We start from the raw sequence: 14,156 nt of genomic DNA on the forward strand, positions 1-14,156 counted from the left end.
ACCATTGCAATAGAAGCTGAATAGTGAAGATGGGTAGGGATGGAGTGACATAGGGGCATGTCCTGTAGTGTTAAAACTCATGTGAACCATTGCAATAGAAGCTGAATAGTGAAGATGGGTAGGGATGGAGTAACACAGGGACATGTCCTGTAGTGTTAAAACTCATATGAACCATTGCAATAGAAGCTGAATAGTGAAGATGGGTAGGGATGGAGTGACATAGGGACATGCCCTGTAGTGTTATAACTCATATGAACCATTGTAATAGAAGCTGAATAGTGAAGATGGGTAGGGATGGAGTGACATAGGGACATGTCCTGTAGTGTTAAAACTCATATGAACCATTGCAATAGAAGCTGAATAGTGAAGATGGGTAGGGATGGAGTAACATAGGGACATGTCCTGTAGTGTTAAAACTCATATGAACCATTGCAATAGAAGCTGAATAGTGAAGATGGGTAGGGATGGAGTAACATAGGGACATGCCCTGTAGTGTTATAACTCATATGAACCATTGCAATAGAAGCTGAATAGTGAAGATGGGTAGGGATGGAGTAACATAGGGACATGCCCTGTAGTGTTATAACTCATATGAACCATTGCAATAGAAGCTGAATAGTGAAGATGGGTAGGGATGGAGTAACATAGGGACATGCCCTGTAGTGTTATAACTCATATGAACCATTGCAATAGAAGCTGAATAGTGAAGATGGGTAGGGATGGAGTAACATAGGGGCATGTCCTGTAGTGTTAAAACTCATATGAACCATTGCAATAGAAGCTGAATAGTGAAGATGGGTAGGGATGGAGTAACATAGGGACATGTCCTGTAGTGTTATAACTCATATGAACCATTGCAATAGAAGCTGAATAGTGAAGATGGGTAGGGATGGAGTGACATAGGGGCATGTCCTGTAGTGTTAAAACTCATATGAACCATTGCAATAGATGCTGAATAGTGAAGATGGGTAGGGATGGAGTAACATAGGGACATGCCCTGTAGTGTTATAACTCACATGAACCATTGCAATAGAATCTGAATAGTGAAGATGGGTAGGGATTGAGTCACATAGGGACATGCCCTGTAGTGTTATAACTCATATGAACCATTGCAATAGAAGCTGAATAGTGAAGATGGGTAGGGATGGAGTGACATAGGGACATGCCCTGTAGTGTTATAACTCATATGAACCATTGCAATAGAAGCTGAATAGTGAAGATGGGTAGGGATGGAGTGTCATAGGGACATGCCCTGTAGTGTTATAACTCATATGAACCATTGCAATAGAAGCTGAATAGTGAAGATGGGTAGGGATGGAGTAACACAGGGACATGTCCTGTAGTGTTAAAACTCATATGAACCATTGCAATAGAAGCCGAATAGTGAAGTTACTGGCATGTACATGCCATTTGATGTCTCTTTTATCATTCAATAATACCCGCTAAACAAAGGTTAACAAGAGAAGGCCGCTGACACAGCTCTGACCAAATATGACTTTATCAGATCTTTGTCATATTACATCTTCGACAGTATTACATAAATAAAAGCCACAAAATACTCCATTATCTATTAAACGCGGTCGATTGTACGATTCCGACTATATCATGAGCATGTGTTTCTGAATCGTCTGAATCACTATTAAATAGTGGCGATACGATACGCGAGAAGGTGAGCATATCCTGTCCCACTGGTGGCACTCGTCACAAATGCACGCAAAGGCAAGTCAAATGTTCATCTGAACAATAACATGGGGAGATATGGCACAAGTCAATATGGGAATTTCATCGAACATGTTCCTGAAACGTCAAATTTGAAAACCTTTGGAATTGTGTAACCCCGATCAAACAATTTTTGGCACGACTCGTATAATGCCATTTGAAATCCTCAAAGAAAGGGCACGCTCATCTGTTACTCGAAGATTTCAATATGTAGACAACTGCTGGAGCTGCTGGAATATTGCTCGATATAAAGGTCGACATAAAGGGAAAGTTGACTTTTGGAAAGTTGAAGTGATCCCTCTTATCATAGAGTCGCTTTGGCATTACTTCGCAATGCAGCATCTAGACCGTAGCGAAGTATATATGTTCCTATAATTATGGAAAGGTTTTGTCGTGTCCTTCCTCCTGCATGGACAAGAACAACGGTGAATGTCGCTGCTCTGACTTCTTCCTTTGTGCTTCTTTCCAACACTCAGGTTATGCCCGCGTCATAACTGGGTAAAAGTGTTCATATGGCTCGCACCTCGCATCTCGATCATCATTCCTTGGAAGTCTTGCTTATGATCCTTGCTCTGTCCACTCTAGACTTTGCTCCTTGGTTTCAACCGTGTACGACATGCTGTAAACATATGTCTGTGTCCTTGTAGGAGTTCCGGGCAGGGAAACCACGTCGCTGCTGCACCAATGGACGAACGTTGTGGCTGATGTGGAATGAGCCTTTGCCTATGGATGTTTTGCGCGGGTATAATCCCTTGACGATTAGTAATAAAATTAGGTTTTTGAAAGGCGTTTAGAAGTGATACACATTAGGAAGAGAACGTATGGATGTCAACTTCTTGATTATGAGGAACACAACGTTTCGGAGTATATGCTTACTCCTTCATCAGTTGAATGAATGCCATGAAGCAGAGAGCATATATATGTACATGTACGGGCAACAAAATAAATATGATAACAAAAGGTGGAAAATAACAAAGGGTAGAAACTTACAAGGGGACCCAACAGATGATTGTCGCTGAAAGGTGATTAGCAATAGTTAATGGAAGCCATCACTTCACAGTAACTTGCGCTGATGGTATGGGTGAGTGAGTGAGTATGGTTTTACGCCGCTTTTAGCAATATTCCAGCAATATCACGGCGTGGGACACAAGAAATGGGCTTCACACATTGTACCCATGTCGGGAATCGAACCCGGGTCTTCGGCGTGACGAGCGAACTCTTAACCACTAGGCTACCCGACCGACCGCTGATGGTATGGAAGCCAGTACTTAAGTTATCATAGATAAGTAAGAGGTAATAGACACTGGGCAAACGGGAGGCCGGGGTAATTAACACTGATAGGTGAAAGAGTGGACATAGCAAGGCAATAGAAGCCAGCTAGGTAATTAACACCGACAAAGATCAACACAGGTCCGTGCTAATTACCCCCACCTCCCGTTTGCCCAGTGTCCATTACAGTAAAGTACGGTTATAACGAACTCAAAGGGACTACTAATTTTAGTTCGTTATAACCGTAGTTCGTTATGAGCATATATACAGCATAATACAGCTAATTATCGGGACCAAAAAAGTAGTTCGTTATATCCGTCAGTTCGTTATAAGCGTGTTCGTTATAACCGTAGTTTACTGTACCTATTTCTTATAAAGAAGTTGACAGCAATACATTCTCTCCCTTAGTACTAAAATTGTTTCAAACATCCTAAATATGTCAGAGTGGCTATCATTGACAATTATGTTTATTTATCTTATATAAGCATTTGTTAACCGCAATTCGATGATTGTACAGTTATATTTACGATCAACTATGTCTGCTCACTGATGAGGTTTCTAACACGTGATTACACGTGACAGTAACTTCCCAAAGAACAGCAACTGAATTACGTGAAACATTTCATTTAAGAAATGTTGTAGGTTTTACAAATGTATACGATGATTATTATAGATTATGTATTACTCACCAGCCATACAAGTGTTTCTAATGTATTTAGAAATATATGACAATATTCCATCCATTGTTGCAGTGGCTTGTTCATGTAAGAAACACAAACTGAGAATGAACAATGCCATAAGGAAGTGGTCAGATGTAACGAATGTTATATTTGGGATAACACTTTCTTAGTAAAGTACAAATTCTAACTGCAATAGTTGAATGCAGACCGACCTAAACCGCTACAAAGGAGAAAATGAACACTTGTGAACTGGATTTGCCCAAACAAATGCATACGTTATAAGAACGTTACTAGTCTAAAAACAGTCGCTGAAACACTGCTAACGTAAGTTCCACAGAACCGCGATATCCGTATCAAATACATCACCATCGAATAACCAGTTGATGTCTGTTTCATTTTAACCTCTATCAAACATGGGTGTATACTTTTGCCATCAGTTTATATCACAGAATATTTCAACACTATATTGCAATGTCTTGAAAACCTATTTGCAACCATTCAATAAGAGTTACATAACCAAGTTCAGTTTGTAAATAGCTGGCATGGTATGGTATGCTGTAGGTCACATAATGCAGGGTCATGTGACGTCAGCAGTGTGCCGGGGGTGGGGGAATCTGCATCTTTAGCTCAGCCTCCCTTGACAAACACGGTCTGGGTATTGTGTAGCAGAGCTGCAGTCTATCTGGAGAGTACATTTTATGAATATAAACTTAATGTGAAAATAAAACTGCATTTTATGTACACTCAAATACATAAAACCTTTTTATAATCTGTCGTTATTCAGAAGAGTATATCAAATGAGAATTTCAACAAGCCAAACCGACTATTAGTCCTGTTTTCACATCGTGTTTATTTCAGTATTTGTTCATGGTTAATGCGGTTATATAAAGCAACAATCACGGCGTATGTAAGAAGGTGTCAGACTGACACTTTCAATACAAGTTAGAATTTAGAGTGAGTGAGGTTTTACGCCGCTTCTAGCAATATTCCAGCAATATCACGGCGGGGGACACCACAAATGGGCTTCACACATTGCACCCATGTCGGGAATCGAACTCGGATCTTCGGCGTGACGAGCGAACGCTTTAACCACTAGTCTACCCGACCGCCCCTTAGAATTTAGAAACATATAAAGCACTTATATTTTAATGAAAGGATAGTTGTTGTTTTTATACGCGTCTTAGTCTAACCGTTTCGTAGCGAACATTAGTTTGAATTAATTGTGTATTTTGTGGCAAAAACATGACATGTGTCATGGTGCAATTTCTTGATTTGGGCGACTTAATGTTACCAACATTGACATCAATGGCAAGATGTCTGTCGAACAAGGAGAGGTGAGGTGAAATGGGGTTTAACGTCGCGTTCAAGATTTTGTACTTATATAGCCACGTGCATGTATGTGTATGTGGCTGCTTGTATTAGTCCGGACTAATGCCGACTTTGTAGTGGTAGCCCACTGAGATACCATGTCGCAGTTTAACATTAACAACCCACTCAGATACAGTATACTGACACCGAGCCGACCAGACCTTGTTTTAGCCTCTTAATGCCGAGCGCCAGACAGGGTAACAAAAAGTACCATCTTTCAACGTCTTTTGGTATGACGCAGGCGGACGCTCTACCACTGGACCACGGAGGCGGTCTCCGTGGAACAACATGTAGAAATAAGCATTATCTGTCTAGAGATGTGACTTTATATAATTAAAAAGATTCGCTCTAGAACCCGACCCAAGGTTGAAATGTATATTTAAATTATATTTCTAAAATGCGTTATCATTTTAGATATATCATAAAACATGGTCGTGTATGACGTATAATTTTCGTAATAATTTCGCAATGTTGCATAAAACATTTTGGGCATTTCATAAACATACAAGAAAAGAAACTATGTATTGCCTGTAGATACCAATCCTTGGTGTATTCACAGAAAAAAAAGTGTGAAATATAATTTCAATTCAGTAATTTTTCCCGGCTTTGCACTGAAATGGGTTTTTTTCGGAAACGGAAAGAATACTTTGAAAGTTCCTCTAAGTACTAATGTCAGCACAGAGACAGCTGTCGATGATACAGCAAAAAGAACATAGTTGGGCAGGTCTTTGTTGAATGTTCTGATGTTTTTCTATGTACGCTTATCAATATACCAGTTGTGTAAATTATTGTTTTGATGACATCATTTTTTACATGCACTAGATTATTCTAGCGTCGTCTGTATCGACATTTACTCACTCGAAGTAAAAGATCATGATCTAGTTCCTAATAATTATATTTACTCATTTGAAATGAAGGATTACCATGATTGTTTAAGGATTATCGGTTGAATAATATTCTCAATATCAGTATCATACCTCTGAATTTTGATTTCCTCTCTCTGAAGTCAAATGATTTCGTACTATTATCACACTATCTGTTAACAGAACACGTCAGTCTGTGAGAACTACGACAGTGGAGAGAAGCTATAAAAACGTTGAGGAAATCTCACATCAGATGTGCCACAGGACAACTTTACTGTGCCCACGTTACAAGTGGCAGCGGCTGCAGCAGCAGATTATGGCTTTCACTGCATCCCCCTCGCCCTTTACAAGGCACCCACTGACTTTTATCACTTTCCTAAACTCAGATCACACCTGTGTTATGGAATTTTTACCAGTAAAGTCGAATTTTTCTGAACGATTGTCTATATGCGAGACCACGATCCTTTCGATATCCCGCCCTAGTTATGACATTTCAATGTCAGCCTTTGGCACTGTCATTCATATGTTTGTTGGTCAGTGACTATCAACATTGTTGCTTGCCAGATCAGTTTCACCAACATTTAACAATTCTGTTGAGCAGCACAGTGACATATACTATATTACAATATTATATTTTTTATAACAATGGAATATTTTGCATTATTACGAAGGTTGTTATATGCCAGTGTATGTTATTCTGGAACAGTGATTGTAGCTGTGTTGCATTGTTTCTGTTGCGATTCGGTAGACGATTATTGCATTTTGTTTCGACAGTGATTAGTCGTCAGGATGTAGTACTATATAATGTAAGCAGTCGTCAGGAAGTTACTCTATTTAGATGCATGTGTGGTGTTTAAACTTCCGGTAAACAGTGGACTGGTGTGGAATATTCTGTGATGTTCGCGTGCCGCTAAACTGGTGGGGGCACTGTATAGAAGTTTCCAGTAGCTTGTTAGGCTGCATATATAGTGGGACAAGAGCGTATCTCCCACACATTTCATCTCTCGCGCATTTCATCACATCAAGACCAGCTTTTATGTAAAGATCATCCCTGGTTCCTGCCTAGCCCATCTCGCCGCTGAGTGAATATGTATTATTATCACTGACTTTCGCTATCACCACAGTATTTTTTGTATTAGATACCACAGCCACATATCACATTTTGCCATTGAATATTGTACTACCACTCTATTGTGTACTACCATTGTGATTGCTGTGCAACAGTTTGTGTTGATTTGTAAACCTAATTAATTTTGTTATACAATTATAAATTATAAACCACTTGTTGGTTGTTGTGTTGGTTACACACTAAGTTCTTTTACGTAAACATTTCTGGGTTAAAATATTGTTTCAATTTGGGAATCGACACGTAACAAGGTCAATGGCAAACTCTGGTGCATGTTTCTATTGTTTTACCTCACGATCTACCGCCACAGACGTACAGGTGCGCTGCATCCTCGACCTGTCCATACTCTGGAGAAAGATTATTGAAGATGAACCACACAGAAATAGGACTATAAAGGGAATGGTCCGACTACATGATCAACAACATCGTGGGTAGAGGACGCCACAATGAAGTCCTGCACGTTTTGGACAAACTGATCACGCTACATTGACCAAAATGAATATTACAGCTATCGTATGAGTGTATTGATAATTCCTTGCTATGTGTTAGGGAAAGCACTGGATATGACATATGTGAGGTATCACTTATGGGAGTATTCATTAGTATGTGTTGTTTGCTGATTGAAGGGCTTGTGCTGATATTTGATGGTGAAGCGAATTCGTTAATACCGTTTAAATAGTGTGGACCATAACTTCTGCAAGTTTGAAATTTGGCAGACACTGAATATGTGGTATGTGGTATATTTAGCGTGTTTTGTTTTTTTGTTTTTTTTATTTTTATATATCCATTTCCCTCTTTTTGTAAAATTAAATGTAATTGCGACACTACCCCGAAACCGGTCTTCACAAAGATGAATTGTGTAGGTCTTGAAAGGCATTTAGAAGTGATACACATAAGGAAGAGAATATATGGATGTCAACTTCTTTATTATGAGGAACACAACGTTTCGGAGTATATGCTTACTCACTCATCAGTCACCTGATGAAGGCAATGATGTATACAACACCACCCGAACGGTGTTTAGATCAGCTAACATAATAACGGCCGATCTGAAACATGGCCTCAAGGAAAAACTTCTTTTTGTTTATTAAATCGTCTATTTCTGCAGTATTCATTATGAAAACGTCCATGCAGAAAATATTAGTAACACCTGGTTAAAGCAGTCATCTAAATTGAAATTGAAATGTTGACACTAGTACCTGACCCCCATTTACCATTGTGGTACAATACTCATGTTTAATCCTAATGCTTGACCATCGATTCCACCAGGTATCTGTGTGCGGATGTGTAATCTGATGTTGGGTATGAAAAGCAGTGTTAAAGACCCTTGGCGTTATGTCAGTAACTGTACCGGAGGAACACAGGTCTGGAGAGTCTCTATACTGTTACTATAATTGACACAGGTCTAGAGAGACTCTATACTGTTACTATAATTGACACAGGTCTGGAGAGTTTCTATACTGTTACTATAATTGACACAGGTTTTGAGAGTCTCTATACTGTTACTATAATTGACACAGGTCAAGAGTCTCTATACTGTTACTATAATTGACACAGGTCAAGAATTTCTATACTGTTACTATAATTGACACAGGTTTTGAGAGTCTCTATACTGTTACTATAATTGACACACGTCAAGAGTCTCTATACTGTTTCTATAATTGACACAGGTCTAGAGAGTCTCTACACTGTTACTATAATTGACACAGGTCTAGAGAGTCTCTATACTGTTACTATAATTGACACAGGTCTAGAGAGTCTCTAAACTGTTACTATAATCGACACAGGTCTGGAGAGTCTCTATACTGTTACTATAATTGACACAGGTCTAGAGAGTCTCTACACTGTTACTATAATTGACACAGGTCTAGAGAGTCTCTATACTGTTACTATAATTGACACAGGTCTAGAGAGTCTCTATACTGTTACTATATTCGACACAGGTCTGGAGAGTCTCTACACTGTTACTATAATTGACACAGGTCTAGAGAGACTCTATACTGTTACTATAATTGACACAGGTCTGGAGAGTTTCTATACTGTTACTATAATTGACACAGGTTTTGAGAGTCTCTATACTGTTACTATAATTGACACAGGTCAAGAGTCTCTATACTGTTACTATAATTGACACAGGTCAAGAATTTCTATACTGTTACTATAATTGACACAGGTTTTGAGAGTCTCTATACTGTTACTATAATTGACACACGTCAAGAGTCTCTATACTGTTACTATAATTGCCACAGGTCTAGAGAGTCTCTATACTGTTACTATAATTGACACAGGTCTAGAGAGTCTCTAAACTGTTACTATAATTGACACAGGTCTAGAGAGTCTCTATACTGTTACTATAATTGACACAGGTCTAGAGAGTCTCTAAACTGTTACTATAATCGACACAGGTCTGGAGAGTCTCTATACTGTTACTATAATTGACACAGGTCTAGAGAGTCTCTACACTGTTACTATAATTGACACAGGTCTAGAGAGTCTCTATACTGTTACTATAATTGACACAGGTCTAGAGAGTCTCTATACTGTTACTATATTCGACACAGGTCTGGAGAGTCTCTACACTGTTACTATAATTGACACACGTCTAGAGAGTCTCTATACTGTTACTATAATCGACACAGGTCTAGAGAGTCTCTAAACTGTTACTATAATTGACACAGGTCTAGAGAGTCTCTATACTGTTACTATAATCGACACAGGTCTAGAGAGACTCTATACTGTTACTATAATTGACACAGGTCTGGAGAGTTTCTATACTGTTACTATAATTGACACAGGTTTTGAGAGTCTCTATACTGTTACTATAATCGACACAGGTCTAGAGAGTCTCTATACTGTTACTATAATCGACACAGGTCTAGAGAGTCTCTATACTGTTACTATAATTGCCACAGGTCTAGAGAGTCTCTATACTGTTACTATAATCGACACAGGTCTGGAGAGTCTCTATACTGTTACTATAATTGACACAGGTCAAGAGAGTCTCTACACTGTTACTATAATTGACACAGGTCTAGAGAGTCTCTATACTGTTTCTATAATTGACATGCTTCCCCTCTTTCTCGAACACCTGGTGTCATCACTCATGTTCAGCGATTCATTCATATAATTTTCACTGCTATTTCCCGTTTGAGTCCAACGGTGTCTGTGGATGCTCGAGACTAGTTATTCTCTGCCGTTGACGTCATATATTCATATGGACTATTTTAGAATAAATGCATTCAATTACAATATTAAAATATATGAACTTTCATAAAACTCGGTTCAAATGTGGCGACAATAATGGAATATTTGGATCCAGGAGGGTGTACACTGAAAGGTAAATCTGGCTCTTCCATGACAGGTGTGTCTGTCAAACTATTTCGCTTTCCACAACTCTTTTGTTCTGTTGTTTTGTATCAAACATAATTATGTCATCAAATTTGTCACGATATTTAAATTATATTCTACATGTATCAACTTAAACCATCTCCGCGATACTAGGTGAAAAACGTTATTTGATCAAACACTAATAGTGATGTATTTACCTGCAGCAATAAGATAGGTGTGTACCTGGTCCACACAAGAACACTCCGCGCTGACCTTCCGGACCACTGCAAACACTACAGGGAGAGGTAGGGCCAGCTCCGTGACCCTAGACCCACACGTTAACAGACGGAATAATTTAGGAGTGATGAGATAAATAAAGACTAACATCACCTATACACCTTTATAAATGCCCACCCTTCATCAAGTAAATACCCAGTGTTGTCGTACCTTCATAACAAGTCTCCAACGGTTTCTTGAAGTTTCTCAAGTGTCAGTGTTGACCTGGGATCCTTCTGTGGAGGTCCTGGTGGGCGCAAGGAGATCACCTGGCTACTGTAAACTGTATATGAAATTCGGAAAAAAATATTTGAGATTTCCAAGTTGCACACTCTGGATCTCAAGACAGTGATTGATATGTACTTATCATACATATTAAGTGTGGATCTCCTGAATACCAAATTTCTGTTTATATTGAAAATATTTGACAAAGGTTGGCTCGATTTTATATTAATTGTTTTATAGGTGTATGGTAAAAACGTCAAAGAAGGAATAATGATAGGCTGTCAAAATTTGATTTTATCTTGACCAAATATCGTCCCGGGTATTTAAAAAACAGTTTTATATGCAACCTTCAACTATTATTCTAAGTTATTTTAAAAGCTGCGAAGCGCATGGATGTTTACGATGTATTAAATAGATTACTTAAAATTCGCAAGTACCATTGTCATGTGAACATCTTCATTCTTCAACCCTTGTGAACATCCGGGTTAGAATTGGTCTTCTCATGCTGGTCGTTAGAAGATGAAATTTATTTGCATGGAAGTCTCAGGTTCATATACAAACTACATGTATATACACACACGAAGTGCGATTATTATTCCATACATAAATACAAAAGTCAGTTGACAAAGTCAGTTCATTACAACCGTTTTCCTTTTGTCATAAGCACACAATAAGTAATGTGACAAATCTTTAAAATCTAGATGTCCTTGATGCATGTCAACGTATCCCCATTGCCTAGATTGATATTCATGATGTGAATCACTGGATCATCCGGTCGATTATTTCCAGAGCGCCGTCATATAACTGAACCATCGCGGCATTAAAAAACAAAAAAGCTAAAAAATTCTTGACATATCTATCGAGGCTCTGATTCGGGTTTCAATGCTTCCCACGACAGGATATAATTGATACGTCACAGTACAGGGATCGATAGAATCATGTCATATTAATATTAAATACTGTCTGATTTACCTTACTATAAGAAAATTATACATGCATCCTTCTTTTCAAACATGGTCTCGCCCTTTACGCGAACACCTTGTGTCACCACTGATAGAACTTTCCCCACTATGTTGCATTTTACGCCAACAGAATCTGGAATCGAGACTGATTGTTTTCTTGTGTTGACGATTTATATTGGACTTGTTCCAGCTGCTGTGAGCAAATGTACACATCCATACATCATACTTATCACCACAGCCGTCCTAGAAAACACCTATTGTCAAAGGACGTCAACATTCTTCAGTTATGGCGTCGATTCTAGTGTGACGTCATTCGACCTTACGTCACAGTAAGGTTCGAATGACGTCAATAATGCCGTTTGGATAACAAGCAATACATTGGTGCGCGAGAGTGATATCTGCGCTAGATATATATGAACTCGTTTATTTTCTAACCCTGACGGTAATAAAGACTTGAATAGATAGCTGTATATGTTCCGGACATGCTGGTGAGAAAGAATTCACATTATGTTGTCAGAGAACGGATGCGTGTAACACGTAAGACATCTACATTTGTGGAACCTGTTTTTCTTAGCAAGGACTGCCACAATTTAGAAACATCAAATGCAAGTACTGCGTTATCTCGACAAAGAATCAGGAACATGTATAATACCACCTTCCGTCAACGACATAACAGGAATACCAAAAACATTTACTGATCTCGAAATCTAATAATATCAGTCATTTTTTACTGAAAAATATTTCTTCATGTAATTCCCCTCTGTTTGGTGTTTAATTGAGTGGAAAATTGCTTACCAACTTTTTTAAGAGAGCTTTTTTAAGCATACTAGTAGGCTCCAAAGAGTGTACGTTGATGTTAGTCTATCCAGTGAGCTATATGTAGGCTCTGTACTTGGGCCATTCTTATTGTAGGTATACATTAACGATACATGTGCAGAACTTTGAAGTATCTCCCTATTAGTTGCAGATGACTTCGGTAGGAGCACGTCACATGGTAACATCAACTGCAACATCATGGGAAATGAAACCGACCAGCACCTCTTGATCCCTTAATACCTGAGTAAAGACTGCCCATTTAAATTTAATAAACAAAGACAAAATATCGGGTTTAAATATATATATATATATATATATATATATATATATATATATATATATATATATATATATATATATATATATATATTTATCGTATAGGGTTGCATTGTGCCGTCATGACATAGAAACGTCATAATATAATCTGTAATTACTTCTCCCTGAAGACATAGCTGAAACATGTAGGAGAACAATTCGTGTCGTGTGATAATTTTGTGAATTTTTTTTTTATATAAGCTACTGTACAGTAGTTAATCTCACCACTTATATATATATATATAGTACAGTATAATAACTCTTTAGCGGTATTTATCTTACACATATAGCTCGTGCATCAAAAATGGTTTAGCGGTATTTATCTTACATATATAGCAATGGTTTCTTCACTGAAAATAGTAACGGTTCTGTTTCTCCGTCTATTTAAAACTGATTCATGAATAAAGGCGACAAAACCTTTTCATAAGAATTCTCTGCTAAAAGCAGAGTTGATTGTACAATTTCGACCATATCATGAGCATGTGTTTATGAAACACCATCAAATCGTGAGGAAAATAAACTTCACCATCCAAAACTGACTTCTACAATGAAATTGCAAAACAATACTCTCCAGACCATTATGGTTACTATGACTCACTCACTCACTCACTTCATAGGCTTTAATTAGTAGCCTACTTTCATCTTCATGTTTTAAATTTATAAGTGATGATGCTGTTGTCGTTGGTTCGTTCACGAAGTTTGGACCTCTGCTATATTTTTCAGCGTTGAGGACTATGGTTTGCTATGTATTGCATGTTAACCTTTCATCAAATACACAACGAACAATATGCACCCTGGATGTTGTATTTTTTATCAGGGTTAGTATATGTGTGGTCACGTGGTGTGTTGTACTGCAATATCTATCTAAACCTATATGAAATTTGAAAAGTAATTGTATAGAAGAAATGTGATGATAGATAGCATGGTTTACTGACATTTTCAGAATAATTAAACAAGTTTTTTGTGATGACTGTGGCAAGAGCTAACACCTTAGGTATGTATTTCTAGTATAAGATTTCCGCCGCCTGCCCTTCTGTATAAACACTGACCCCGGGTGGATGGGTGGATGACATCCATGTGACACCCCGACACTAGACATACCCTGTCCACACACAGTCACTAGGAATGTCCTAACACCTGCTTCTTGAATATTAAATCTACCAAGTAGTGTTTTAAACCGACGAAATCAAAGCTATCCCCTCATTTGTCT

Source organism: Haliotis rufescens, unplaced genomic scaffold, assembly GCF_023055435.1.
Source record: "Haliotis rufescens isolate VD_foot unplaced genomic scaffold, xgHalRufe1.0.p SCAF_6, whole genome shotgun sequence".
Lineage (NCBI taxonomy): Eukaryota > Metazoa > Mollusca > Gastropoda > Lepetellida > Haliotidae > Haliotis > Haliotis rufescens.